At 36.3% G+C, this 5,926-nt stretch overlaps 1 long non-coding RNA gene across 1 annotated transcript; it reads left to right on the top strand.

The window, feature by feature from the left end:
* The first annotated feature begins 277 nt into the window (after positions 1-277).
* LOC116565113 lies at positions 278-4,966 on the top strand. The gene is made up of 2 exons (XR_004275267.1): positions 278-444; positions 4,640-4,966. It is a non-coding gene; the product is annotated as an uncharacterized LOC116565113 (long non-coding RNA).
* The last annotated feature ends 960 nt before the right edge of the window (positions 4,967-5,926 follow it).

The following is a 5,926-nucleotide window of genomic DNA, read 5'->3' as shown; positions in this document are numbered from 1 at the left end:
GGAAAAAAGAACACAATGATCAAATGTATTGTTATTGTTGAATAGTTTTTGGATATACAAAGAACGTTTTCCAGTTAAATTTTCAGAATCATTAAAAGGGAGGAGAAAATAATAAAATAATCATCTAACTGGGAGACTGGATTAGGGAAGTCACATTGGAGGACAGTGGATGGGTAGAATTCTCTGCTTCTGACCTCAAAGGCTTTGTTTCATCAGCCTGTGGCTGTGAATGCTTGCATGAACTGGCCATGCCTTGCACTCTAGGGCAAATGGGATCTGAGCTGCGCTTTTTAATGGAACATTAGGAAACTTGTGAGGATCTACGAAAGCTGGGCTACACCAAATTCTCCATAGAAGCCACAGCTGGAAAGCTGATTGTCAATGTGAGACGAATGGCTCCAAAGCATACTTGTAGCCAAAGATAGCGCTCTGTGCCAGGTGAAGGTAAGCAAACTATTTCACTCCACAATATTGCTACATGGCATAATGAGTATTTTGAATTAAAGACTTTTAAGGATCAATAGATGCTGGAAGAGATGTTTCTGCCATCTATGGAAGGACTTGCAGGATCCTCCAAGGAGAACAATTGTTTTTCCTTCTCTCCCTATTACATTATTACAAAAAAAAATTGTAATAAAAGAATGAAAGAATGCAGCCCCACCTGAACAGACCCTAGGATTATTCAATTTCCAAAGAGAACTATTTACCAGTTAAACTCTGTCACCAGTAACCATTGATTGCCTGTCCACAAGATTGCCTGTATTTCCCATCTCCCCCTCTGATCTGCAAAAAGGCTATATAACTTTCTGTACCCCCTTGAAGTTATTACTTTGTGGTTCTCCCCCCATGCACATTAATAAATTTATCTGCCATTTCTTCTATTAATGTGTCTTCTCTCAGTTGATTTCTCAGCAAACTTTCAGAGAGTGAAGGGAAAGTTTTCACATGACCCCTATACAGGAAAGTCACTTAAAAGATGCTACACCTAGAACAGGCTAAGTATTTTCAGCCTGATGTGATGTTTTCAGCGTTGGGGTAGATGACTCACTCTCTGCCTTTCAATCACTCCTAATACATATAGCTGAGCTAAACTTGCGGTCTTCAAATTTCCCTTGCTCGTCTATTTAGTCTAATTACCCAGAGTCATCTGGAATTATCTCTTTTCTCACGACAGCCCTATGATTTAGGTATTATTATCCTCCTCCGTCAGATGGAGAAATAGAGTTTAAAGTTTTATTAGTTTTCAAAAAAAAAAAAAACAAGGTAAAGCTGGTAACAGGAGGAGATGAATTTGAATCGAGTTCTATGTGAACTCCAAATGTACTCTTTGTTCTTCACAGCCATGCCTTTTCTCGATAACACCATATTTCAGAGTGAAAAAAAAAATGCACTTTAGAGGGATTAGCTGATTCCTGACGTTGTGGTAGCTTGTACCTGGCTTGGGCCATGGGCCTTTCTCTTCAGCTTCTAAATCTATCTGTACCCATTTTTTCACTTGAAATTTTCACTTAACATCAGCGTAACATGAGAATGTATAACTTCCACAGTAATATTTATCTGATTATTTATTATTGTAAACATTGCAACATTGGCTCTAAGCCATAGTTACATACATGCCTTCAAAAATATTCTGACTAATTACAGTGAAGTAAGTTCTTGAGGTTTAAAAAATAATCTGCAGCGTTATCCATATAATTCTGTATTCAAACTGTTAAAAAAAACTCATCAATTTTAAATTGTTTTTAAGTCTGAGAGCCAGTTTGTGGAATTGAACATAATAGAGTATTTCTGTCATGATTTTCTAATGATTTTTCATGTCAACAGAACACATATTCATTTTTTGTGCTGTTTAAAATAGTAGCAGAAAAATATTTCTAGCTTTGTCTTATGGCAAAATGCCATCACATCGGTCCATTCCTGAGCAGCCATATGGCAATAGCACTGCCATCTGCTTATCCTGATATTTCTTTCCTGGCAAACCTTGAACCCATATGGACTCTTTGTGTCTCATCTGTGTACATCAGGAAGAGAGGTAAAATCAATATCTATACTTTTCCCTGGAAACAAGTTTCTATAATTACTCTGAACATGAAGATCATTTTCTTTTGTATTTACCTTCTTCTTCCTCTAGTTTTCACACACCTGCCTTCTTCTAATAGAAGCAGGAACAATTTGATTTCAGGAATATGTGAAAGCTGTCAGGGCAAGCTGTCAGGTTTGAGGCATCATAATCACCTCAAAGGACTGACGGCCTGTGCTTTGTGGATTTGAAACTTCATCACTCAGGAGATAAAATGATCCATCCTTTTACATGTTGACAGGAGAGCAATTTGGTGTCAGTGTGGAGAGTCACAAATTCAGACAATAAGGCAACACAGAATCATGAACAGGCCTCTTATATTTCCAGTGACAACCATTTTTGATAATGCCTAAACTATTTGATATAGAATGTTTAGGATAACTTTAAGTAAATATGTCAATTTCTTGTGGGAAATGTTCTCATGCTTGAGCAAAAGTAGAGTAATAGCCAATCTGCCAATTAAGATTTTTACGTAGTTTCTGGCCAAGCTAGACAAGACATATTTGTACCTTTAGTCATTTCAAAACACTACATGAATTTCTATTTCTCTATTTTAATATTTTCCTTCAAGCTGAATAATTATATTATTTAATTATTTATATGCATGTATGTGTGTCTTTCTTTTTTAATTTTGTGTTCAATCAATTAAAAATCTTTTGTGTATAATTTTCAAACTTAAAAATACCCCTCTTACTGAGAATAAGAAATTAGAAAAATATTACTACTATGTTGGGAACAAATGAATGAACAAATGTAACTCATTCAGGAAACTCACTGTTTATAATAAAAAAACATAACTGAGCTATAGCCTTGCTATGGGCAGACCTGTATTAGACAGAATTAACATTTTAGCAAGTGTGATTGTGATGAAGTATTCATAAAGACAATGTTTCTAGATCTCAAAGTCCATCTTTTTGGACTCCAGAACTGTGCCCATTCCTGACGTCAGTAACCACTCTCCTTGAGAAATTACTATATATCAATTGAGAGGGACCTGAGGTTTCCACCTACTCCTATCTATTTTTTCTACCTTCTAACTTCAAAAAATTGAGTAACCATCAAATGATTTACATTATAAAGAAAATAGGTTTTAAACTTGAGAAAGAAATTATGTGAAACTCCTGTAAGTAAGAAGATTTAAGCCAATATATTTACATATATTTTTTATTGCAAATCTCTTTAATGTCTGTTTTTTTCTTTCAACATTTATGTTACATTCAGGATGTACATGTGCAGGTTTGTTACCTGGGTTTGTTGCATGATGCTAAGGTTTGGAGTATAGTTGATCTTGTCACTCAGATACTGAGCATGGTATCTAATAGTTGATTTTTCAAACTTTGTTCTCCTCCCTCCCTGCCTCCCACTTCTAATAGTTCTCAGTGTCTATTGTTGCCATCTTTAGGTCCAGGAGTACCTAATATTTACCTCACACTTGTAAATGAGAGCATGCCACATTTGGTAACCCAAGATGAGAAAGAGACTGGATGCATATAGGGATAGAAATATATAGGACCAGACGTGTACATTTGTACTTTACATTTTTCCAGGGAAGTGAGGTCTATGTCTAAGAAAAAAAAATAGAGAAATAGAAATTCATATAGTGTTTTGAAATGACTAAAGGTACAAATAAGTCTTGTTTAGCTTGGCCAGGAACTATGTAAAACTCCTAATAAATGTGAATTTTACTACTGTATTTGATTTTCTTCTAGTCTTTTCCAAAATCAGGCTTCCCGTGGGCTAATAGGTAGAAGATTGTATTGGTACTGTTCTCTTACTGAAAGCACAAGGGCTATATGAAAAATGAATCTCCAGATCAATGACTTCACAAGGAAACTCCATGATGTTTCAGCTTGAAAGAGAGATGCATGCAAAATGTCTATACAAAACTGATTTACTGTATTTCATTCAGTAAAAACAAGCTCCGTAATAATCCTATTTTTCAATTATTTGTTTGGGCGGGGAAAAGGCGAACCTTACTTAACAAAGAATACAGGTTAGAATACAGGCAAGATTATAACAGGCAGCAATTGAGAGAGAAGCACAATAAAATCATTTCAGCTTCCACAATTCCAGATCCCGTGAAACCTAATCACTATTCAGCATGCAACGAAAATCCACCGGTCACAGGAGCTCCTAATCCTACTAGATTGTTACAGCAGGGCACGGCCTTCTGTGGTTTTCCCATAGTTGCAATGAAGGATTCAATATAAGCCAGGGCAAAGAAGTAGAATACAGAGGCACTTTGTGGCTCAGCGCAGAATCTGCTCACAGGATATTTCAAGTCTTGAGTGTTGATGCAGCCCACCGAAATCCCACAGTCATAAAAGGCTACGGGTTATAGCTCAAGCCTTCTACCACCCATGCTCTCAAGCCCAATGCACCTCTGTCAGAAACTAAGATATGGAGGAACTGCAGCTACACCCATTAATATCCTTATCTAATGGAGCCTTTGCTGTCTTTGTTATGTAGCAACGAAAGGCAAAAACAACCTACAATCATGTTGCAGTGAAATTCGTGCTAATCTTTAAATCTTGATTAGCTCATTATGTTCTGGCTTAGATCAACTGACCAGATGATTTAAAGCATCTACCATGACTTCCCCTTCCTGAAAAAAGTGGCTGGAGTGGTTTCATACACACAATCACCATGCTTTTACCAACCAGATCATAAGGGAATGGACCACACAGTTTGAAGAATAGAGACCTATTCGTGGAGGCCAAGCAGCCATTTTTCTCAAAAAGGACTTTGACCGGTAGGCATTTTAGGAGTTTTACAGCTGCCTAGTAAAGCTAGTCGGCTTTTTGAAAAGATGCTTTTTCATATCACAAATTTATATCAAAATCTCTGTTTTACTCTCACATAAAAAATGCCCTTTTTTTTCTGCTATAATCAACTAGAGGACCAGCTTTAAGAAACTGTAAAACCAACAGTTCTGCTAAGAATCTTCTTCAGGCTGCTCTGGGCATGCTCTGGCCTATGGGTTAGTCCTACTCCAGAAGGAACAGTCAAAAACAAAAGAGAAGAAAGAAGGAAAAAGAGAAGGAGAAGGAGAATTGTCTACAAAAAAAAAAAAAAAACAGAAATATATTTATTTGCCTTAGTTACCCATCTTTCATTGTGCATGTCAGAAGCAAACCCCTTTCCTATTTCTTTTCCTCTGGTATGACATATATCAGAAGGGATGACTTTGCTTTCTCCATTTACTTCTTCCTCATTTCTACTCTGCAGAATGGGGAACTAATTATTACATGCATATTTAAGAAAATAAGTCAAACAAATCAAAATTTCTTTCCAGCTGGGTTTTTGGAACCAGTGCAATTCATATGATATTTTAAAGAAAATATATTGATGGCTTATTCATTTTATTTTATGTTTTTATTGTTTCTGAGACAAAGAGTGGCTCTATCTCTCAGGCTGGAGTGCAGTGGCACGAGCTTGGCTCACTGCAACCTCCCCCTGCCGGGTTCAAGTGATTCTTCTGGCTTAGCCTCCAGAGTAGCTCGACTGTATGCACCCGCCATCATGCCCAGCTAATTTTTTTTTTTAATTTTTTTTACCATGTTGGTTTAGATTAAGACCTACAGATAGGCAGTAGAACAACAAACACTTTTTTTAATACAAATAAAGCCAGTAAAAGCAATATTCCATGGAAATTTCCCCTCAGATACCTACATTTGCTTTTTTATTTTTTCTTCATCAACTCTCACCTCAAACGTACACACAAACATTCAATTAGATAAACATAAATCAAACTTTCTGGTAAAATCTAAGAACTTCTGAGGATTAGACATTAATCTATACTACAATCAATATTCCAATAACAGCAATCTACCATAGTTTACCAGT

The sequence above is a fragment of the Sapajus apella genome, unplaced genomic scaffold (assembly GCF_009761245.1).
Source record: "Sapajus apella isolate SASKATOON/1434 unplaced genomic scaffold, GSC_monkey_1.0 scaffold39, whole genome shotgun sequence".
Classification (NCBI taxonomy): Eukaryota; Metazoa; Chordata; class Mammalia; order Primates; family Cebidae; genus Sapajus; species Sapajus apella.
This window is presented reverse-complemented; position numbering and strand designations above follow the sequence as displayed.